The sequence below is a fragment of the Myotis myotis genome, unplaced genomic scaffold (assembly GCF_014108235.1).
Source record: "Myotis myotis isolate mMyoMyo1 unplaced genomic scaffold, mMyoMyo1.p scaffold_m19_p_34, whole genome shotgun sequence".
Taxonomy (NCBI): domain Eukaryota; kingdom Metazoa; phylum Chordata; class Mammalia; order Chiroptera; family Vespertilionidae; genus Myotis; species Myotis myotis.
Genome location: NW_023416340.1, coordinates 1,457,891 through 1,482,226, shown reverse-complemented (window position 1 = coordinate 1,482,226; position 24,336 = coordinate 1,457,891). Strand labels below are relative to the sequence as shown.

General features: G+C 45.6%; 1 long non-coding RNA gene and 2 pseudogenes across 1 annotated transcript; 1 reads left to right on the top strand and 2 right to left on the bottom strand.

Annotated features, from left to right (window-relative positions):
• The first annotated feature begins 2,017 nt into the window (after positions 1–2,017).
• On the top strand, positions 2,018–3,057 carry LOC118652830 (annotated as a pseudogene).
• Positions 3,058–9,599: 6,542 nt separating this feature from the next.
• On the bottom strand, positions 9,600–16,657 carry LOC118652758 (annotated as a pseudogene).
• Positions 16,658–19,941: 3,284 nt separating this feature from the next.
• Positions 19,942–23,766, bottom strand: LOC118652804. The gene is made up of 3 exons (XR_004966707.1): positions 23,626–23,766; positions 23,199–23,264; positions 19,942–20,147 (listed from the first exon to the last, which is right to left on the bottom strand). It is a non-coding gene; the product is annotated as an uncharacterized LOC118652804 (long non-coding RNA).
• Positions 23,767–24,336: the final 570 nt, after the last annotated feature.

Below are 24,336 nucleotides of genomic sequence, written 5' to 3'. Positions count from 1 at the left end.
AAGAAAAAATAAATTAGAAGTATGGGATTTTTGAGAACCAGGATGGCAGTGTACGTAAATGCCTGTACTCAGCCACCTTCCACAATGATATCAAAACTAAACCAAACCCTAGCCAGTTTGGCTCAGTGGATAGAGCGTCAGCCTGGGAACTGAAATGTTCCAGGTTTGATTCTGGTCAAGAACACATGCCCGGGTTGTGGGATCAATTCCCAGTGTAGGGTGTGTAGGAGGCAACTAATCAGTGATTCTCTCTCATCATTGATCTTTCTATCTCTCTCTCCCTCTCCCTTCTTCTCTGAAATCAATGAAAAAAAATATATTTTTAAAAATAAACTAAAATACAGAACAACCATCATTCAGAACTGCCTGAAATCTGGCTGAATAGAAGTCCTACATCTAGAGAAGTAAAGAAAGTACATTGAGAAACAACACACTTTCTTGGTAGGAGAGGCAGAGGTGCAGAACGGGTTGGTTGATCACTCCCATGTGGTGTATTTTTAATCGGGTGGGATATATAGGCTACAGAGGACCCCCATAAGAAGCAAGTGGTCCAAGACCCACACAAGCACCCCAGCCCAGGGTTCCAGAGCTGAAAAGAGAAGTCTCTGTGACTTTGGTCTATAACAATCAGTGGGAATTGTGGCTGAGTAACAGGGAGGCTGCTGGAGACCCAGCAGTTCCTCTTAAAGGGCTAGTGCATGGACTTACTCAGACTTGATCCCTCTGGGCTCCAGAACTGGGGCAGTGACTTGGGGGCGGGGACCCAGGGACATATGGGGAAGAACTGGATTGTCTGTCATTGTGGCAGGAACTCAGGAGCAGCTTTCTCCCAGACAGGGGTGCTCACAGGGGTCATTGTTCCTGTGCTGGGACCTCTCCCATCCCAGGGCTGACTGGCAGCCATATATGAGTTTCCAATAGCTTGGCTCACACTGTTTGCTCTACTCTGGTGATTCCCTGAAACTCTGCCCCATCCAATTTTCAGCCCCACCCAAGCTGTTTGCAGCAGCTTTTCCATATCAATGGCCTGTTCTGGCTCAGGCTTCAGACTTTCCTAAAATCTTTCAAACAAGCAGCAGATGGTATCAGCATGCCCAAACCTACCAATAAGAGGCCCGAGATCCAGCACTAGAACCAGCCTGCCTTGCTTCACAGCTGGATCTCTTCTGGGCACTTCCAAACCCAAGATAAAGAACAGCCACCTACAGATCTCTCTGTAACTTCTGTCTGGTAGCCCCAGGTAGTGGCTAACTTTATACCTCCCCAGAGGCTCCAGAGCCAGTGAACCCAGGTGACAGTTTCAAACCATACCAGATTACAATTGTACACATTCACAAGCAACACACTCAAGGGGCAAACCCACTGAAGCAAGTCCTGCTCCACAGGGGTTTCTCCTGCACAGCAGCTCTTTCATTGTAGTCACAGCTGATCCTCACAACCAATTGGCCTGGAGGTCAATTCCTCCCAGTGACACCAATAGCAATCAAAGCTCAACTACAACAAGACTGCACACACAGCCCATACAGGGGTGCACCTAAAGGGCCCAGCTCAGATTACTAAGAAGGCTGAGCCACTGGGTCCTACAGGACATGTACTACACAAGGTCACTCTACCAATTTCAGGAGACATAGTAGCTCTACCTAATGTATAGAAACAAACACAGGGAAGCAGCCAAAATGTGGAGACAAAAAAGCATGTCATAAATGAAAGAAATGGAAGCAAACAAACTACTGGAAACAGTTCAAAACAATGGTTATAAGGCTGTTCAAGGGTCTTAATGAGAGCTTCATGGGACTTAGTGAGACTTACAAGAATCTTAGTGATAATTTCAAAGACATGAAAAAGGACCAGTCAGAAATTAAGTATACACTAACTGAAATAAAGAATAATTTACAAGGATTCAATAGTAGATTCTGATAATCAAATCAATGATTTGGAATATGAGGAAGCAAAAAACACCCAATCAGAAGAGCAAAAAGAAAAAAGAATCCACCTTCGTCGCGGCGGAGCAGAGCTGAGCCGATCCAATTGAGGAGCGCGGACACCGGGCCTGCTGGGTCTATGGTCGCTCCGCGAGCCGCTCCGCCGGCTGGTGCTTTTTTATCAGGGCAAGCTGTGTTCCATGGCAGGGAACTTTTGGCAGAGCTCCCATTATTTGCAATGGATTTTGGATGAACAAGATCTGTTGGAGGAACGCCAAAAGGACTTAAAGTTTCTTTCAGAAGAAGAATATTGGAAATTACAAATATTTTTTACAAATGTAATCCAAGCATTAGGTGAACATCTTAAGTTAAGACAATAAGTTATTGCCACTGCTACAGTCTATTTTAAGAGATTCTATGCCAGGTATTCTCTGAAAAGTATAGATCCTGTATTAATGGCTCCTACATGTGTGTTTTTGGCATCCAAAGTAGAGGAATTTGGAGTTGTCTCAAATACAAGACTGACTGCTGCTGCTACTTCTGTATTAAAAACTAGATTTTCATATGCCTTTCCAAAGGAATTTCCTTATAGGATGAACCATATATTAGAATGTGAATTCTATCTTTTAGAACTAATGGATTGTTGCTTGATAGTGTATCATCCTTATAGACCTTCGCTCCAGTATGTGCAGGACATGGGCCAAGAAGACATGTTGCTTCCCCTTGCATGGAGGATAGTGAATGATACCTACAGAACGGATCTTTGCCTACTGTATCCTCCTTTCATGATAGCTTTAGCTTGCCTACATGTAGCCTGTGTTGTACAGCAGAAAGATGCCAGACAGTGGTTTGCTGAGATTTCTGTGGATATGGAGAAGATTTTGGAAATAATCAGGGTTATTTTAAAACTATATGAACAGTGGAAGAATTTTGATGAGAGAAAAGAGATGGCAACTATTCTTAGCAAGATACCAAAACCAAAACCTCCTCCAAACAGAAGTTCCCTGAGTGATTCTCCACTAGTGGCAGGGCCTGAAGCGGCAAGATGATGAAGGACAAGATAAGGCAATAATCCTATTGCCACAGATACTGGTATTTTCAGTTTTAGTTATTTTTATTTTGAATATTCAACATTTTCCTGGAAATTACCATATTTTTATTTATAAAGGTTTGTTGTGTTTACATATGATTTTAGTATGCCTTTGGATAGTAATTTTTTGGGTGAAGAATACTTCTTGATTTTCATAGTTGTTTACTAGAAATAAGATTTTATATGTAAGATTTAATTTTATAGGAAATTTGTTCAGAAGCTCTAATCTATATGTTGAGTGATACCTGTAATGACAATGAAATCCCATACCCTAATTTAAATTTTTTGAGTGTATATGGACACTAACTTCCAGAATGCTTGTTATGTATGAGGGCACTAAGTTATATAAGAATAAAAATTTAAAACCAAAAAGAAAAAAGAATCCAAAAATATGAAGATAGTATAAGGAGCCTCCAGGACAACATCAAGAGTACCAATATTCACATTATGTGGATGCCAGAAGGAGAAGAGAGAGACCAAGATAGTGAACACCTATTTGAAGAAATAATGACAGAAAACTTCCCATACCTGGTGAAAGAAATAAACTTAAAAATCTAGGAAGCACAGAGAGTCCCAAATAAGAGGAACCCAAAGAGACCACACCAAGATGCATCATAACTAAAATGACAAGAGTTAAAGACAAAGAGAGAATCTTAAAAGCACCAAGAGAAAAGCTACATGAGAGTGCCCATATGGTTGTCAGCTGATTTCTCAACAGAAACTTTGCAGGCCAGAAGGGAGTGGCAAGAAATATTCAAAGTGATGAACAGCAAGGACCTACAACCAAGATTACTCTATCCAGCAAAACTATCATTTAGAATTGAAGGTCAGATAAAGAGTTCCACAGAGAAGAAAAAGCTAAAGGAATTCATCACCACCAAACTGGTGTTACTTGAAACATTTAAGTGTATTCTAGAAGGAGAATAAAGAGAAGGAGAAGGATACTGAGAAGGAGAAGGAGAAGGAAGAGGAGGAGGAGGAGGGAGAGGAGGAGGAGGAGGAGGAGGAGGAGGAGGAGCCCGGCAGCCGTGGCTCAGTGGTTGAGCATCAACCTATGGATCAGGAGGCCACAGTTTGACTCCTGGCCAGGGGACATGCCCGGGTTGTGGGCTTGATCCCCAGTGTGGGGTGTGCAGGAGGCAGCCAATCAATGATTCTCTCACATCATTGATGTTTCTATCTCTCTCTTCCTCCCCCTTTCTCTCTGAAATCAATAAAAATGAAGAAGAAAAAGATTAAAAATATGAACAATAAAATAGCAATAAATATCTATCAACAATTGAATCTAAAGATCCAAATAAATGAATAAGGAATCTAGTGAACAAATTAATCTGATGAATAAAGTAGAACCAGAGGCATGGAAACATGGAACAGACAGAGAGATCTCAGAGGGAAGTGGGGGAGGGGTGGGACAAGATTAACTAAAGATCTTATATGCATTACCTATGTACATAGACAATAGTGTGGTGAAGGTCTGGGGTGGGGTGGGTACCAGTGGAGGGGGGCAATAGAGGGTAATACTCTCAACAATAAAGATTTTTTTTTTTTTTTAGCCGAAGCCGGTTTGGCTCAGTGGATAGAGCGTCGGCCTGCGGACTGGAGGGTCCCGGGTTTGATTCCGGTCAAGGGCATGTACCTGGGTTGCGGGAACATCCCCAGTGGGAGATGTGCAGGAGGCAGCTGATCGATGTTCCTCTCTCATCGATGTTTCTAACTCTCTATCTCTCTCCCTTCCTCTCTGTGAAAAATCAATAAAATATATTTTTAAAAAAAGATTTTTTTTTTTTTAAGAAAGATTAGTCGTAACCAGTTTGGCTAAGTGGATAGAGTGTCGGCCTGCTGACTGAAAGGTCTTAGGTTCGATTCCGGGCAAGGGCATGTACCTTGGTTGCAGGCACATCCCCAGTAGGGGGTGTGCATGAGGCAAGCTGATCAATATTTCTCTCTCATCGATGTTTCTAACTCTCTATCCCTCTCCTTTCCTCTCTGTAAAAAAATCAATAAAATATATTTTAAAAAAGAAAAAGAAAAAGAAAGATTAACAAATATAATACAAATGGAGGCCCAGTGCACAAAATTGTGTGTCCCTCAGCCCAGCCTGCACTCTCTTCAATCTAGGACCCCTCAAGGGATGTCCAACTGCCATTTAGGCTCGATCCCAGTGGGATTGGGCCTAAACGGGCAGTTGGATATTCCTTTCACAATCCAGGACTGCTGGCTCCCAATTGCTCACCTGCCTGCCTGCTTGATTGCCCCTACCCACTCCCCTGCCAGCCTGATCAATGCCTAACTGCTCCCCTGCCAGCCCGATTGCCGCTAACTGGCTTCCTCTGCTGGCCTGGTCACCGTTAACTGTCCTCCATTGCCAGCTTGGTCACCCCTAACTGCCTTCCCCTGCCAGCCCAATTGCCCCTAACTGTCCTCCCCTGCAGGTCTGGTTGGCCCCAACTGCCCTCCCCTACAGGCCTGGTTGCCCCTAACTGCCCTACCCTGCAGGCCCTGTCACCCCTAATTGTCCTCCCCTGCAGTCCTAGTCAGTCCCCCTCTCCCTTTGAGGTCTTGTCCCTCCCAACTGCCCTCCCCTGCTGGCCATCTGGTCTTGGCCATTTTGTGTCCACATGGGGGCAGTGATCTTGGACCACATGGGGGTGGCCATCTTGTGTGTTGGAGTGATGGTCAATTTGCATATTACTATTTTATTAGATAGGATAAAAAATAATAAAGAAGTATGGGCTTTTTCATTAAGAAGGAAAACAACTCCTAAGCAACATAGTTTGTCTGAAATATTGAGATCACATCAGAAACCCTTTTCCAGGAAATGTTAGCATTGTTTTCTATAAAATAGAAAACCTTTTTCATTGCAAAAATATTTTTTGTTTCTTAATTTCTCTGGATTGTACAAATATTAAATGTACTACTTGAAGAATTTATAGGTGTATAACCACACTCACATCAAGATAGAGACAATTTACATCTTTCAAGAACGCTTTCTCATTAACCTTGTCAGTCAGCTCCATCCAGAGTTAATAATAGTCTACTTTTACATATCATTCCAGTTTTATTTCTGTGTACACACATATGTACAATTGCTGGGAGCCAGTCCATCCTTGCTGCTTGACACAGTCACTGCAGGGAAGAAACATCTGCACAGCATATGTTTCAAGGGACCTGGCGTATATGGCATACTGTTCTTAATATGTTTGCTCACCTTCTTGGCGCTATGTGTTTTATCCAAGGTCACCTCTCCGAGAAAGGTTGTTTCCCAGGTAGGGATTTTCCCCTGAAGTTAGGGAGGGAATAAAACCCCTTAACTTAGTGCCAGGCAGGTAGTTAATCACTTTAACTACGAACAATCATGCTTAAACTACATAATCTTTACTCCCTGGAATGGAGATAAGAAACTCCCTAACCTTTGGAATAGAGATTAATAGGATTGAAATCAACTGGTATAAATACAGATGTAATAAGACAACAGGAGACAGAACCTAGAGATGGAACATGACAAAAGATCCTGGACAGAAACTGGCAACAGAACCTAGAGGAGAAACCAAGATGGTGGCATAGGTTAACACCGGAGATTGCTGCCTCGAACAACCACTTCAAAAAAAACAACTAAAGACAGAACGGACATCATCCAGAACTACAGGAAGGCTGGCTGAGTGGAAATTCTACAACTAGGAGGAAAGCGAATATCATACCCAGACTCAGAGGAGGCACAGTGCTGAAGTGAAATTCTCAGGTGCGGAGTGTGCAAGGAGCGGGCTGGCGGCGGAGGGCGCGGTTGTTGTTTTCAATCGGGAGGGAGCTTCAGACCCTGAGCTCCAGAGCTGGGCGAGTCCCTAGGGACCCAGACTCAAACGGGAGAAACGGGACTGTCTGGCTTCAGTCGGAACTCGAAGGCAGCTTTCTCTCCGAGGTTTGCAGCGGTTGCTGGGATGCTGTGAGGCAGAGCCCCTAGGGACGGAACTGAGAGCAGCCATAACTGCTCGCTCCAGCCCGCCCTGTAGATCCCCGGGGACCCGCCCCGCCCAAGCCCTGCGCAGAGCCATTTGCCGGATAGCCTCGGGCAAATGCTAGATTAGCACTGCCCTAGAGATCCAGCACAGAAGCTCTCCCACTGCAGACACAGCTGACTCTCATAGCCAGTTAGCCTGGAGGTCAAATCACCCCTGGTATTGCGGACCGACAACAATCAAGGCTTAACTACAACAAGACTGTGCACAAAGACCACTAGGGGGTGCACCAAGAAAACATAAAAAAATGCGGAGACAAAGAAACAGGACCCAAATGTCAGAAATGGAAGATATAGAGCTCAAAACCACACTTTTAAGGTCTCTCAAGAACTGTCTAGAAGCTGCCGATAAACTTAGTAAGGCCCTCGAAAAGACTGGTGAGACCGCCGATAAATGTAGTGAGATCCTCAAGAAATCTAATGAGACCCTCAATATTGTGATAAAGAACCAACTAGAAATTAAGCATACACTGACTGAAATAAAGAATATTGTACAGACACCCAACAGCAGACCAGAGGAGCGCAAGAATCAAGTCAAAGATTCGAAATGCGAAGAAGCAAAAAACACCCAACTGGAAAAGCAAAATGAAAAAAGAATCCGAAAATACGAAGATAGTGTAAGGAGCCTCTGGGACAGCTTCAAGCGTACCAACATCAGAATTATAGGGGTGCCAGAAGATGAGAGATACCAAGATATTGAAAACCTATTTGAAGAAATAATGACAGAAAACTTCCCCCACCTGGTGAAAGAAATAGACTTACAGGTCCAGGAAGCGCAGAGAACCCCAAACAAAAGGAATCCAAAGAGGACCACACCAAGACACATCATAATTAAAATGCCAAGAGCAAAAGACAAAGAGAAAATCCTAAAAGCAGCAAGAGAAAGAAACTCAGTTACCTACAAGGGAATACCCATAAGACTGTCAGCTGATTTCTCAACAGAAACTTTGCAGGCCAGAAGGGAATGGCAAGAAATATTCAAAGTGATGAATAGCAAGAACCTACAACCAAGATTACTTTATCCAGCAAAGCTATCATTCAGAATTGAAGGTCAGATAAAGAGCTTCACAGATAAGGAAAAGCTAAAGGAGTTCATCACCACCAAACCGGGATTATATGGAATGCTGAAAGGTATCCTTTAAGAAGAGGAAGAAGAAGAAAAAGGTAAAGATACAAATTATGAACAACAAACATGCATCTATCAACAAGTGAATCTAAGAATCAAGTGAACAAATAATCTGGTGATCATAATAGAATCAGGGACATAGAAAGGGAATGGACTGACTATTCTTGGTGGGGAAAGGGGTGTGGGAGATGCGGGAAGAGACTGGACAAAAATCGTGCACCTATGGAAGAGGACAGTGGGTGGGGAGTGAGGGCGGAGGGTGGAGTGGGAACTGGGAGGAGGGGAGTTATGGGGGGAAAAAAGAGGAACAAATGTAATAATCTGAACAATAAAGATGTAATTAGAAAAAAAACAAAAAAAAACAAAAACAGAACCTAGAGACAGAACCTAGCGAGAGAACCTGGCTGAAGAGCCTAGAGACAGAACCTGGCTACAGAACCTGGATAGAACATGGCAAGAGAACCTGACTAGAACCTGGTGACTGAACCTGGCTGGAGAACCTGGACAGAACCTAGCGAGGAAACATGGCTATAGAACCTCACTGGAGAACCTAGCAAGAGAACATGGACACAGAACCTGGCTGGAGATCCTAACCAGAACTTCGCTGGAGATCCAGACCAGAACTTGGCTGGAGATCCTGGCTAGGCTGCTGATCAACTGAACGCTGTCTCCGTGTCATTCCTTCTTCGTCGACTCCGTCTACACCTTTGGGAACCCCTGGACCTGCTGGGGTTGGACCCCAGCATACAATGATTTTTTAAAATATATGATCACACTATGAATGCCATCCACAATGGTATCTTGGAGACAGTTTAGATCTGAACCATATTTGATGTGCATACAGGTTTGTGTTATTAAAACTGCATTACCTGCCACTGGATAGATACACCAAAATTTATGTAATTTCCTGTTATTGGACATTTTTGTTTCACTAATATTTAAACATTCTAAGACAACATCTTTGTACCCATCTCTGGTATAATTATTTCCTTGGGATAAAGTCCTAAAAATAGAATATAATTTCACTGATATGTGGAATCTAATGAATAAAATAAACTAATAAAAAGAGAAACAGGCTCATAGACACAGAGAAGAGACATGAAGCAACAGCTGTCAGAGGGGAGGTGGAGAGGGGCAGGGTGGAAAAGGTGAAGGGATTAAGAAAAATAAAAAACCTCATAGAAAACAGTATGATGATTACCAGAGGGAAGGGAGGTAGAAGAAGGTAAAGGAGGCATAAATGATGATGGAAGGAGACTTGAGTTGGGGTAGTGAACACCCAATACATATACAGATAATGTATTATAGAACTGTGCACCTGAAACCTATATAATTTTATTAACCAAAGTCACTCCAATAAATTCAATTTTTTAAAAAAAGGCTTAAAAATGGAAATGGAAGATTATGAGCATTTCGAAGGCTTTATGATGTTATCTTTAAGGTGCATCTTTAAGGTTGCTTCTGGACAAATTCCTCTGTGTAGCCAGTGCGGGGTCTGCAGCTCTGAGCACAGAAGCGGCCAGGATGCCCAATCAACACGCCTGCACAGTCCGGGCCTTCCTTAGCTGGGCAGCTGAGGCCTGACCTGGAACCCAAATATCCTCTTGGCACCACAGGGGCAACCTGGAATATCCTTTCCTTGAGGGATATTTTCACCAGAGACCCAGATGGGGGCACTTCCTCTGCCATGTCTGGGAATCTCTCTTGGTTCCTGGAATATTTTAGTTTTAAACCTCTGGAAAATTGTATCTTCCCTGGATCCAATTCTTTCTCAAGTGCTTCACCCTCGCTCACGATAATCTCTGATTCATCTTCTGTTTCTGAAACTTCAGGTGTGACCTCATTTTCTGTTTCTATGACTATTTCAAATTCTGGAAAAAGGAAGCTGTGGTCTGGAACTGTATTGTCCAAATTATCTGGTTGTACAAGCCTGCTTACGTCCAGAGCTTATTTGGGGACCTACACAGCCACAAACCCTGCAGAGATGAGCCACAGACCTGATGGGGAAGGACAAGGATCTCCCATCTCTGGGGAAGGACACTCAGAAGATGGCTCATATAAGTACAAGTCCTTTCTCCTAGGTGGCTGATTTGTAAAAATTCGCAGGCTCACTCAACACTGAGGCCGCTCCTGGCCCCAGAAGAGGAGCAGGCTGAGATGGAGGCTAGGGGGGACAGGGGCGTGTACAGTTGGAGAGGGCATGCCAGTCCTGGAGGTGAGGGAAAATTCCTGACTACTTGTCTGGAACTACTGGTCTCTCCACCCTCATGCCTGCGCCACCCCTTGAATCCCGCCCCACCGCTCCAGGGCACACATCCAGATTTAATGATCTTCTGAGTTACATCACCATAGATTAGTGTTGCCTGTTTTGAACGACCAATGTGAACCACACAGTATGTTGTCTTCAGTGCTGACTTTATCCATGGAACACGATGTCTGAGAGACACAGTATCTATGTGTGAAGCAGCAGATCATTTTTGTCATTGGGGAGCATTCATTTCACTTGGTGAACTTACCACTGTCTACCTGTCTGTCTACCACTGATGGATATGTGAGCTGTTCACAGTTTGGGACTGGAACGAATGAGGCTTCTCTGAACATTCCTGTACATGTCCTTTTGATGAATCCAATATTACAAGTATATTTTAATTAATGGAGGGAGGAATCAAGCTTCCCATGTATTTATCATTTCAGACCCTGGGACTGGGGGTGGTCACCTCCCCTAAGTAAATATGAAATTCCAGGCCAGCAGATTGGGGACTTGAGTGGCAGCTGGTATCTGAATGCCCATCAGGATAAGCTGATTTAACCACTCCATTGTGCTCTGCACTTCTCACAGGCTCTCCTACCACCTCCCCACCCCCAACCCCCACCACCACCTTCACTGTGCACATTTCACTCAGGTGACAAATCCATCCTGGGTACGACCCAAAAGAAGGCTTGCTTCAGTTGTCCATGGTTCCATCCCATTGGCAGAGCTCCCTTTGAATGAGACCAATGCTCAGAACCACACCAATCAGGGCAAAAAATAGCCCATAATAGAAGGAAGTTTCACCTGTTTGAACAAATCGCTGCATATTCCACAGGTGAGTGAGGAGATCCAGGCGCACTGGTGAATTGCAAGTTGGATTAGTTACCACAGACAACCGTGGGAACCTACGTCTGTTTATCTCAAGAGCTGTACCAGGGCTACTTTCTCTGAGGATTCTTCATGTTGAAAGTAAAAAAGGCCAGCCAGGCCAGTGTAGCTCAGTGGTTGAGCATCGACCCAGGAACCAGGAGGTCACGGTTTTGATTCCTAGTCAGGGAACACGTCTGTGTTGCAGGCTGGATCCCCATTATAGGGTGTGCAGAATGCAGCTAATCAATGATTCTCATCATTGATGTTTCTCTCTCTCCCCCTCTCTGAAAGTAATAAAAACATAAATCACATTTAAAAAGTAAAAAAGGCCAAATAAGTTATTAAAATCTTGGTTTATTTTAAATACCCACATTTAAAAATTGGGGTGATTAGTTCTAGCTCAGAAATGCCCTGCCATATTGGGGCTGTTTAAAGGGTTTACAAAATTATGAAAACAGTGCCCTTCACTGGGAGTTGGATGGTAATGGGACAAGTGCACAGTTGTAGGATGGACTTGGTCCATCTGTCAGCTCTCTCCATGATGGTGGTAGTCACCTCTTAGGAGAAGGAAACCAGTTGATCCTTTTGAGGTCTGAGCCCGGTGCACCGCATGCCTGGATGATCTGGGACAGGTTCAGCCTCAGCTTGGAAACAATAACCCTGGGAAGAACCAGAGTGATTGGAACCAAGAGTGAGTTCCTGGAATCCAGGGTTCTCCCAGGACCTGCTGGCTCCAAGCCATAGCTCAGCAATGTTTTCCAGGTGAGGCGACCTTGGGGGACCTGGGGTCGGTCAGCATCTTGAGGCAGCAGTGTCTCTCTGGAGCATGGTGTCCAATATGGCAGCCCCTGCACACACACTGCTTTTAAGTGAATTAAACTTAAACAAAATGAAAAATTCACTGTCTAAGTTTCATGAATCACATTTCAAGTGTTTAATAGTGTCGACAAAAGAAACATCCAAACCTGTAGAGAATTTTATATAAAGTTTAAACTGATGACATATACTGGGGAGCAAGACCTCAAACACTCTGGAGAATAAGTTTTGCAGCCACTTGTATGCAGCTGAAGTTAAGTAGTGAATGTAAGGAAGATTACGTGGAGGTGGGAGAAAGCAAGAGGGGATGGGATGATGGGATAATTAGGAAGATAATGTGCTTTCTTAAGGGCAGTTGTGCCTTCAAGTAGTGTTACCTATGGCACCTTAAATGTTGTGGGGAAGCACGGGACTTAGTTGGAAAGTCTATGAGGAGGATTCTCTGAAAGGTCAGGGGCTGCTAGAGGGACCTTGCCGAAGGCAGCAGCGCCTGCCTTGACTTTTCCAAACAAGTCCAAGCCCCCAGGTGTTTTGCTGGAATCTCTATGTTTAGGCTTTAGACACGACCTCCTAGAAGCATGTGCTTTTTCAAGGATACTTACCCTGTTGGTTGTATCTAGAGGTTAATTTTAGTTCAAGCTGTTGTTACAATAAAAGCCTAAAGAGGCAGGCAATCGGGGCTGTTTTGGTGCTTCCTGCCAAGCAGCCCCTTAGCTTTCTCTTTCACAGAAACCTGTGTCAGAGTAATCCATTCATCCTTCGCTCAGGGTCTGCTGGTCAGTCCCAGCAAAAGATGTGTTAAGCAGATGAACAAGAGCAATGGACTGGTCTAAAGAAGTTACAGGCCTGGGGTGGGACTACCCACCATGACCTGCCCAGTTAGGAATTTGTGATTTATTACAGCACCACTTATGTTTTGTCCATAATAGCCTCGTGTGTCTGGTGGCTACCACACTGAACAGTGCAGATAAAGTGCATGCCCATCACTGCAGAAGGATCTAGTGGGCCGTCTAGGCTAGGTGCCTTCAGAGGAGAATACAAAGAGTCTCTCAGTGACTGAGTCAACAAAGTTGACACAATGAAGAAAGGTTCAAGTTTCTCAACTTTGTGGTTCTTCTCCTGTAAATAAACCCTCTGTGTGTGCTTCACCTGGACCTCTTCCCATCACTAGGTGGGAATTGTCTTCACCCACACCACATTCCTGGGGAGTCTCATTATGTCCTTTAGAAGTGTTCAATGTAGTCAGCAAAAATATCATTGAATCATATACTTTAAAGGGGTAAACCTTATGGTGCGTAAATTATATCTCAATAAAAAGTACTCAGTATAAATTTTGTAAATAAAGCAAAATCACTTCTATGTAATATATGTCAGTACGGTACCTGCAGAAGTCCTTTTGAAAAGAAAGAATAAATAAAGGCAAGAAATAAACACTTATTTTTTAATTTATTTTTTTAATCCTCACCTGAGGATATTTTCCCATTGATTTTTAGAGAGAGTGGAAGAGAGAGGGAAAGACAGAGAGAAATATCAATGTGAAAGAAACACATCAATTGGTTGCCTCCTGACCAGGGCCTAGGCCAGGGAGGAGCCTGTAACTGAGGTACGGGCCCTTGACCAGAATAGAACTTGGGACCCTTTGGTCCACAGGCTGACACTCTATCCACTGAACTAAACTGGCTAGGGTGAAATAAAAACATATTTAAATGATCTGTCAGAAACTGGGAAGGGACTTCGATATTAACTCTACTACACCCTGCTGTAGTTTCATTGGCTTCTCCCAGAAGACACAAGAATTCTGGGCCGGAGAAAAAGGACAGTTTCCTATCACAGCAACAGAGAGTAACCAGAGTATCAAAATTTGCACCTGTCCCCCAAGTCCCAGTTCCCACAGGGCGAGGGAGGAGGTCCAGGGGATGCCAGTACAGACAGTGGGTTGCATTACAGGAGACCGTCCACAAAGTGAGAAAATGTGAATTTTTCACATTGGGCAGCAAGCCTGCCTAGCCTTGTCCTGGAGAAAGACCTTGTCACTGTTACACAGGACGCTAAACACATCTACCCGGTGCTCTGGAGGGGCACACTCTCCACCTGTCAAGACTTCACTGTACAACAAGCATGTCATACAATGAATATTTTTATGGCCCAGCCAATATAATGGCATGTAAGAAACATTTTAATAAAAATTTCATAACTTAATTTTTACAATATCCCATTATGCATAATCTATATGTATAAAAGCCTGAGCAATCATTACAACCAAATGACTGGAACGACCAGAATGACGGGTTGCTATGACATGCACTGACCAGCAGGGGGAAGATGCTTAATGCAGGAGCTCCCCCCCAGCACGCAGGCCCCAATTGCCTGATGTGGCTTGCCGGCCAACCTCCCGGTCCCTCCCTCTGGTCAACAGGCCCCCATTGCCTGCCTGATGGTGGCCAGGCCCAGGACTGGGACACGGAACTGGGAATGGGTAGTGACAGACACAGCCCCTTTCCCAGGGGGGCCAAGGGTCAGCTCCCTCCTTGGGGCTGGCGTCCAACCTCCTGGGTTCCTCCCCGAGCCCATCCTCTCGGCCTGCAGGCCCCAATTGCCCGATGGGACCTGCAGGCCTACCTCCTGCAGTCCCTCCCCCCAGCCAGTAGGCCCCAATCACCCAACTGGGACGGGGAACTACGGGTGGGTGGCAGTGGGTGGGTGGCGGTGGACACGGGCAGCAAGGGAAGGAGGAGCGGGGGAGGCCTGGAGGTGGAGAGGCGGGGAACCTGATCGGCCATTATCACTGGCCAGGCCTAGGGACCCCACCCATGCAGGAATTTTGTGCACCAGACCTCCACTTATTAATAATGAACTACAAGGTTCGCTAATGACTGATTACTATAATCGTGCTGCATTCATTTCCCTTACATGCCTTACATGCAGGTGCACCATTTCTCTCCACTAGTACTAGCAGCAAATATTTTAGCAGCTGATGGCCAGGTCATTAGTCTTGGACTGACTTGTTTGGTGTGTGCAACAGGAAATATTTCATTTTCGAGGAACAAGAAAAATAGGTTTATTTGCGTTATGCTTATTAATTTGTGCAGTTATTCAGTGTCTGGTAAGTTAATGTTCAAGAAAAAATATTAATTTTTATTAAAATGTTCTGTTATTCTATGTTAACCATTACTCATTTATTTCAGCTTTTGTATTCAGCATGTGTCTATCGAAATCAACTGGTAGTAAAAATAAACGAAAAATTGCTGACGAACATCACAATTTCCAAGAAAAGTGGGAATTGGAGTATTTTTTCTGTGAAGTAAAAAATAAAATAGTCAGCTTGATATGTAATAATGCTATTAGTACATCAAAGTTATACAACATTAGTCATCACTATGAACAAAATAATCAACATATGATAATTACGAGGGATTAATGAGACAAGGAAAGTTAAAGAGCTCAAGTTGGGACTGAGAAAACAGTTCATGTTTACTAAAGTATCACCAGAAAGTGAAGCAACCGTGCATGCAAGCTACGTCTTGTCGAAGTTGATAGCTAAACCCTTGAAACCTTTTACTGAGGATGGTTTCATCAAGGAATGTCTAATTAAAGCTGCAGAAATTGTTTGTCCTGGAAATGTGAACTCTTTTCAAACAATCTTTGTCTCGAAACACAGTTGCAGAAAGAGTTACTGATTTGGCGGACAACTTAAGTATTCAGATCAAAACAAAATCATCTAGTTTCGAAGATTTTCCCATTGACTGTGAGAAGAGTACAGACACTGGAGGCTTAGCTCAATTAGCCGTGTTTCTTCGTGCTTGTGACACAGATTTCAACATGTTTAAGGAATTATTAGAACTAGTACCGATGCATAACACTAGTACAGGACAAGATATCTCTAATTGTGTTTCTAAACTTCTGCAAAAATACAATCTACAACTCTCATAATTAACTTCTGTAGCTATAGATGGAGTTCCTTCAATGACCGGAAAAAAACAATGGTTTTGTGGCATTGTTAGGTCGAAGAGAAGCTCAGGAGTGGATGCATGCCCCCGCAAGGCAAATGGTTATGAAGATAATGGTCCCTCCCTGGAATTCCTAACAGGTCAGCGTGCCAGACGCATGGCCACATAGATACCGGCTCCTCTCTGGAATCCACAACGACCCCCACACAGATACTGACTCCTTCCCGAATACCATGCCGATCCCCATGGCAGGAACTTCCTCAGCTGAATACTGTGCTGACCCCCACGGTGGGGACTTCCTCAGCTCGTGCCCCCCACCCCTCATTAAACACCTGTATAAAAAAGGAGCCCCCTTTCCCCCTGTTGGCGCGAACTCACTGGCCCTGTCTCTGGGGCTTGTGGGTCTCGCCCAAGAATGCAGATTAAAACCTTCTCTTTTCCCTTTTCTGACAGGCTCAATTCTCTTTTCCTGCATCACGAATCTAACATTTGGTGCCTCGAAACCCGGGTGACTCCTCAACCTCCTCGTGGCTCAGGACCGCATTTCCTCGGCTTAGCAGCTCTCTTTCCTGGCTTGGCGGCCTTTCCCGGCTTAGCCACGTTTACGGTAAGCCTCGCCCCATGTCGATCCCTGAGGTCACCCTCCGGCGTCTCTGTCCCTCAAGTGTGCTGCGTCAGCGATTGCCCAGTTCTCCGGACCCTTCCAGGAAGGGCTCCTCCAGACCCCGGAAGATAGCGGAGACGTACCTATCCTCCCCAGTTCCTCCGTCCATCCGTAGCCCCTGCCAAACCGCTGGGATGCTGGCCCTTTGGCCCCAGCTACTGGCCTCAGGCATCGAGCATGGGTAATCGAAATTCCAAACCTGATCTGAGCACACCTCTAGGGTGTCTGCTCACCAACCTGGCTAAACTGGGCCTGTCTGGGGACCTACATCCTAAACGCCTCATTTATTTCTGTAACGTCGCATGGCCTCAGTATGAATTGGATAATGGGTCCAGATGGCCCGAGAATGGGACTTTTGATTTTACTGTCCTTACCAACCTCGGCAATTTCTGCTGACGAACCCGGAAGTGGCTCAAGACCCCCCCTACGCTCAAGCCTTCCTTTGTCTGAGTTCTCATCCCGCCCTCTGTTCTTCCTGCTCCACGGCCCAGGTTCTCCTGGATCCTGAGAAACCTACTCTGCCTGAAAGGGCGAGGGCTACGCCCTCCATCTTACCCTGGATCCTCCATGTTGGGGCAGAGGCCATGTGCTCAGAAAAGTGCCTTCTTCCCGAGCCCAGGCCCCTGCTGGCCACGCCCAGGATTTCTTTGAACTAACCAATGACAAGCAAGGGATGTGCGCGCCATAGAGATGACCACATCCTGTGTAACAAGACCCGACTTGCGCCTGGCCAATCGGCAGGGCCACAGCCAGCTCCCCTCCCCTCACTATGAAAGCCCGGATTTTCACATGGGTCTCACTCGGTTTCCGGTCGCTGCGTCGACTGGAGGCCCGGGTGGGGTTAGCTAACTCAATAAAGGACCTTCTGCTTTTGCATCGGACTGACTCCCTGGCATGGTTTCTTGGGGATCTTGAATTCTGGGCATAACACTGCCCACTGAAACTTCTTCACTTTCCTCCTTATCTGAACCCCCCAAAAATCTTTCCTCCCCTCCGACTCGTCTGCCTCCCTACCCAGACCCTTTCCCCAAAGCACCTTCCTCTTTGCCATCTGCACCCTCTCCTCCTCTCTCTGCTACCCCGCCTTCGGCAATACCTTCTCCTCTACCTGCTGACCTCCCCCTTCTTCCACCGACTGCTGCAGCCTCTGTAGGAGCCTGAAGCTCAACTGGTCAAGCGACCCCACCCTCCCCCACCCCCACAGCCGCTGCAGGAGCCAGAAGCTCAAGCAGCCAGGCTACTGCTCCTCCTCCACGCCCCCTGCTTCCCCAGTCAGTAAACACAGGTGTTCTCAAGCTCCTCCTCTTCTCTGTCCTCTCAGGGAAGTTGCAGCCTCAGAGGGAGTGGTCAGATTCCACATCCCATTCTCTCTCTTGGATCTCTCCCAGATTGAGAAGCTGCTGGGGTACTTCTCCGCCAACTGCACCTAGTTCATCAAAGAATTCTGATACCTCTCTCAGGCCTATGACCTCACTTGGCATGACATTCATGTTATTCTTTCTTCCGCCCTAACATCAGATGAAAGGGACAGAGTCTTGGGGGCAGCAATGGACCACGCAGATCAGGCTCACCTTACAGATGCCAATATGCTGGTGGGGGCCCAGGCCATTCCTCGCCAGGAGCCAGGCTGGGAGTATCAACTAGGTACCCCCGAAGGGCAAAACGGGTGCAGCCGCCAAGACCAGATGCTCCAATGCCTGATGGCCGGCCTACAGGCCAACTCCCACAAGGTAGTTAATTATAACAAACAGAGAAATCACTCAGGGCCCAGATGAGAACCCCGCGGTCTTCCTTAACAGGCTGACTGAGGCTCTGACCTTGTATACTCGTCTGAACCCTGGGTATCCAGCTGGAGCAACAGTTTTAGCCACCCATTTCATTTCGCAGTCAGCCCCAGATATTCGAAAAACGTTAAAAAAGGCGGAGGATGGCCCTCAGACCCCAGTCCAAGATCTAGTGAACATGGCCTTTAAGGTTTTTGATGCCCGTGAGGAGAAGGCAGAGTCAGATTGGGAGGCCCGCCTTCAACAGAAGGTAGACCTGCAGACCCAGGCTTTGGTTGTGGCCCTGCGGCCAACGCAGGCAGCCTCCCATGGCCCCAGGGGGGCTGTGCGCCATGGGGGTGCAACGAGAGGACGAACGCCACCCGGAGAATGCGTCAAATGCAGAAATGAAGGCCACTGGGCAAAGCAGTGCTCCTGGCCCCGGGCTCCAACCAAGTCCTGCCTGGCATGCGGTCAAAGTGGCCACTGAGAAAGTGACTGCCCCTGGAAAAGTGGCGGGCCCTCTGCACCCCAGAATGGAGGGGCCACCTTTCCAGGTCATGACCTGCCGCTGGCCATGCTGGGACTGGCCGAAGACTGAAGGAGCCTGGACTCAATGACTCCCATTACCCTCGCCTAGCCCAGGGTCACACTAAAAGGTAGCGGGTACGCAGGTCTCCTTCCTGGTCGACACAGGGGCTACCTTCTCTGTCTTCCCAGGAAAACTCTCTTTTCTGCTGGTTCCAAAGCCCCTTAGCAACCTGGGTCCTACCCATGATAGGGCCCCTGATTCTCATCTGTCTTTTTTCTCCTAGCCCCCTGCCTCCTCAAGTTCATCCGGTCCCGGATCACGGAGATGTCACTGGTGAATGTAAACCAGCTCCTGCTCCATCCCTACACTCGGCTGCCCTCCGACTCGCCTCTGCCTGACCCTGGCCTTTAAAGATCCCCCTCCCTCGTCATCCCTGGTCAGCAGGAAGTGGTCAGAAGGAACCAATGCCCCCATCACCAAAAGGCCGGGATGTTAGGTCGAAGAGAAGCGCAGGAGTGGATGCATGCCCCGGCAAAGCAAATGGTTATGAAGATAATGGTCCCTCCCTGGAATTCCTAACAGGTCAGCGTGCCAGACACATGGCCACATAGATACCGGCTCCTCTCTGGAATCCACAACGACCCCCACACAGATACTGACTCCTTCCTGAATACCATGCCGATCCCCATGGCAGGAACTTCCTCAGCTGAATACTGTGCTGACCCCCACGGTGGGGACTTCCTCAGCTCGTGCCCCCCACCCCTCATTAAACACCTGTATAAAAAAGGAGCTCCCCTTCCCTGTTGGCTCAAACCAGCCGTGGGCAAACTAGGGCCCACGGGCCGGATCTGGCCCATTTGAAATGAATAAAACTAAAAAAAAAAAGACCGTACCCTTTTATGTAATGATGTTTACTTTGAATTTATATTAGTTCACACAAACACTCCATCCATGCTTTTGTTCTGGCCCTCCGGTCCAGTTTAAGAACGCATTGTGGCCCTCGAGTCAAAAAGTTTGCCCACCCCTGGCTCAAACTCACTGGCCCTGTCTCGGGCTCGTGGGGCTCGCCCAAGAACATGGATTAAAACCTTTTCTTTTCCCTTTTCTGACAGGCTCGATTCTCTTTTTCTGCGTCACGAACTTAACAGGCATTACTGCAAAAAACAAAGGGAAATTTATGATGGATCCAAGATTCATCATATGCATTGCATTATACATCAAGAAGTTTATGCACAAAGGTAATAAACATGGAAAATGTGTTGATACCTATCAAAAAATATATAAATTTCATAAGATCTCAAAGTTTAAATCAGCGACAGTTCTCTGCTTTTTCTTATAATTTTTTTCTTTATTGATTAAGGTATTACCTATGTGTCCTTATCCCCCCATTACACCCTCACCCCCCCCCCCACCCTCATGCCCTCACAGCCCTGGTGTCTGTGTCCATTGGTTAGACTTGTATGCATGCATACAAGTCCTTTGGTTGCTCTCTCCTCCTTACCCCCACCCTACCCTACCTTCCCTCTGAATTTCTCTGATTTCTTAAGTGAATTAGTGAATATTCCAACTTGTCCTATGTTAACATAAAAAAACCATTGAAACCTGTAAAGAATTTTTGTGAGTTTATTTGAGCCAAACTGTCGACATATGCCGGGAAGCAGAACCTCAACGAATTGAGATAGTGCTCCGGAGAATGGCAGGGTTACATTCGTATTTATACATGAAATTCATTGGTGACACATTTAAGGAGGTGGGATTAAGCGAAGTGGGGGAAACCTCTGTGATAGGATAAAAAGTAAAATGATGGACACATACTTAGGTGGGTGCAGGAACAATTAACATGATAAATGATAGACTCTGCTGCATCTGTCCTGGGCTTAGCACACCTGGTTGTGCCCCAGGGGCTCCAGATACAGGGAAATCACAAGTTACCCAGACATCCCAGGGACATGTTATCATAGATGCAAAAAGACAGATAGGCTCAGTTACAGTAAAGGTTGACCTTATCAGTGAAGATATTGGCTTAGGACGTAACTGCCCACCATCACTGCTTTTAGTTAAGGTTTAATTTCAGACCATCCTTTGTGGTTACTTTAGGTCTCCGAGTCTGCAAAACTGCCATGCAGGCCTCTCCTGAGCTTGTCGGGTCAGCATGTGGCCCCTTTCGTCCACACCTACTATGCCGAGGTACGTTGGCTATCCTGCTCCAAGATTCTTAGACGATTCTGGGACTTGAAAGATGTCAGTTCTTAATAACTAAAAATCAAGGCACAAGCCTGTTTTTTCACACAATATGGTTGCAAGCTTTAACAAAACACTCGTGGCTGATATAACAAAACACTTATATGATTTAAACTTAAAACTGCAAGGAAAAGATAAGATTATTACAAACATGTGTGACCAAGTCAAAGCATTCAAATGTAAGCTGTTCTTTAGGAAAAGCTGTTGAAAAACGGTGATTTAATGCACTGTCCGACATGCAACATGAACAAATCAAGTCTAGGTGAAACTACATCGTATCAAAAATATGCAGAAAAAAAATTTAAGCCTTAGAACTGAATTTGAAACAAGGTCTGCAGATTTTAAATTTTTAGAAGACAAGTTTTCTTTGTTTTCTTCTATATTTTCAATAAATATAGAATCAATATCTAATCAAATGCAAATGGAAGTAATTGAGATCCAGTGCGATTCAGATTTGAAGGCAAAATTCAGTGAAGTTGGTGTGCCTGAATTTTACAAATATTTACCTGCCAGGTTTGAAAATACTCGAAAATTCGCATGTTTGGAATTATTTCCATGTTTGGAAGTACTTACCATGACAGCAGTTATTTATAATTATAAAAGGAAATAAGTCTCCTGTCAGATCCAGAATTACTGACACTCACCTTGGGTCAGTTTTGAAAGTGATCACTGCCAACAAGATTTCCCCCCAAGTAGGAGCGATAGTAGCAGAGAGGGGATGCCAAGTGACAGGAAGAAACATAAGAAACATTAATTTTATCATTGCTCTTGTTCTTTTTTATTTATACTATACTTTGCGAAATAAACATATGTTTCTATGAAAATTGAAGCTTTTGTTTTTTTGCGGCCCACATACACTTAAATCTTGTTTATTTGGCCGGTGTTAGCCTTTGAGTTTGACTTGCTTGCTGTGCAAACTTCCGTGAAAAGAAGGTGGAAGAAAAAACGTCAGTGCTTCAGTGCAAGACGTGCAGAAATGCAAGAAACGCATGGAATCTGTCACCAACACCAACAAACAATATTGTAACAGAGAAACAAGTGAACGATTGAGATAGTAATAGGGAGCGGACTTGTGATCCAGGGAATCACTGCCTTGTTGTGACCTCATTTGGAATTCAGGCTGGAAATCCTCAATGCCTTGGGGATGAAACCCAACTCCCTAGTGTGCCCAGCAAGGTGGCATGACCTGCCCTGCTCCCCCCTCTGCAGCTCCTACAGCAGCCCTGGCCTCCATCCCCCGCCCAACAGCCTCTCTTGCAATTCCCCAACAGGCTTCCAAGCCTGGCCCCTGCGTGTCTCTGCTTGCAGCCCTCCGCCCATCACCTGAAAAAGTTACTTCATCAGGGCTCAGCTCAGGCAGCTCCTCCTCCCACCTTCCCATCCTGCATTCTGTCTCCGCCCTCCCCCTCCCCCCCACCATGAAACAGGAATTTTAGGGGAACATGGACAGGTTTAGGGAATTTTAAAAATTGGGATCCATGGAAAAAAACATAGGGCTACAGAGGGGGAGAAGGTACATTTCCATAACACAAGGAAGCCTGGTGCAGTTACATTTCCATAAGACAAGGGAACTGGAAGTAGCCAAAAAAGTCTATATTTACAAAATAAAGAAGAAGGAAGAAAGCCCAAAAGGAATAGAAGAGCAATGAGGGAGGAGGGCCTCAGGAGTCACTATAGTAACCAATTCGAAAGGGAATATTGGCCAATCAGAGGGGATATCAGGACACAGGAACTACAGCCTTTATAAACCATGGAAACAGGAAGTCGGTGGGACCCTTTCCCTTTCCCCACGTGGGAGTCTGTACTTATTCTTCAATAAATCTCCACCTTTGCTACACTACCCTCTGTTCATGGATTCATTCTTTGACTCGGCAGACAGAGAATCCAGGTTCCAGTCCAAAAATTCCGTATCACCCGTGATAGAATGAGGACCCACTCCATCTGCCCACAGCACCCCTGCTCACCTCGGCCATCCTGCTGAGCATGCCAGGCGGTGACGCTCCTGGTTACTGGCCTAGCCTGGATTCTTTCTAAAATTTCGGAGACATGCATATATAAGGCAAAACTTCCAGCACATGTTTTTTTAAGAAAAAATAAAATTCTCCCTTTCCTCTTCGAACTCCATCCCACTTGCACTTGTAAGTCCAATGCTGTTACCAGTTTCTAGCTGTGGCCCCTTCATAGTTTTAAATAATCTGTCATTACAAAAGACTAAAATGTTAAGTGTCTGACTATCTATGTAATGACATCAAGTAGCAACACTGGACTCCTCTCCCTAGCAATGCCTAGCCTCAGGTGGAAACAGCTTACACTGTCACCAAATGTCTTTGATGCATTTTCCCTTGCCTCATCTCATTTGATCCTGTGAGACCCCCGAAGAGAGACCCTCACTCTTTCCCACAGATCGACGGCGACCCCAATCAACCGCAGGAGACGTCTCTTGATGCAAACCGCAAGAGGCTTTATTCCAGCTCGCTGGGGCTCAACTAGTAACTCACGCAGGAGCAGAGGAGTTGGGCCCCGAGCAGAAATTCTTACAAGTATATATAGGCAAAAATTCACACATTGGGAGGGGTCACATACAGAAAGGAAAGAGGAGAACAAAGGAATTCCAAAGGGGACTGGTTTGTGTCTTGACAGGGCTTGAGATTTAGTCATCACCCTGCCTGGTGTTTTCACATCCTGTTTATCTCAACGGTTGATCGGAGCCCGGCTTACTCAGCCTGCTCTTTGTGTCTGGGCTGTTTCCTCAGACAGCCTTAAGGGCTTTGTTCCTATCACTGACGGGGGAAGCCTGGGCAGTTGAGATAGAACAGGCAGCTTTTAGGCATGGGCAGTTTTATTCTTACAATCCTCACACAAGTCCTAGAGTAGGTAGATAGGAGACTCAGTGGAATCCTATTTTATTTTCATCAGCCAGAAAATGGAGATTTAGAAAGTTTAGAAACTTGACCCGACTGAAAAGAAGAAATGATGGATCTTGAAAATGACTTCAGGTTTTCTCACTAAGCCGAATGTAGTCAAACACTGCTGCAGTTATATACTTCACCCTGTGTTCTCCCTGTGTGATCTACAATAATAACCTGCTTTGTGTTGATATTT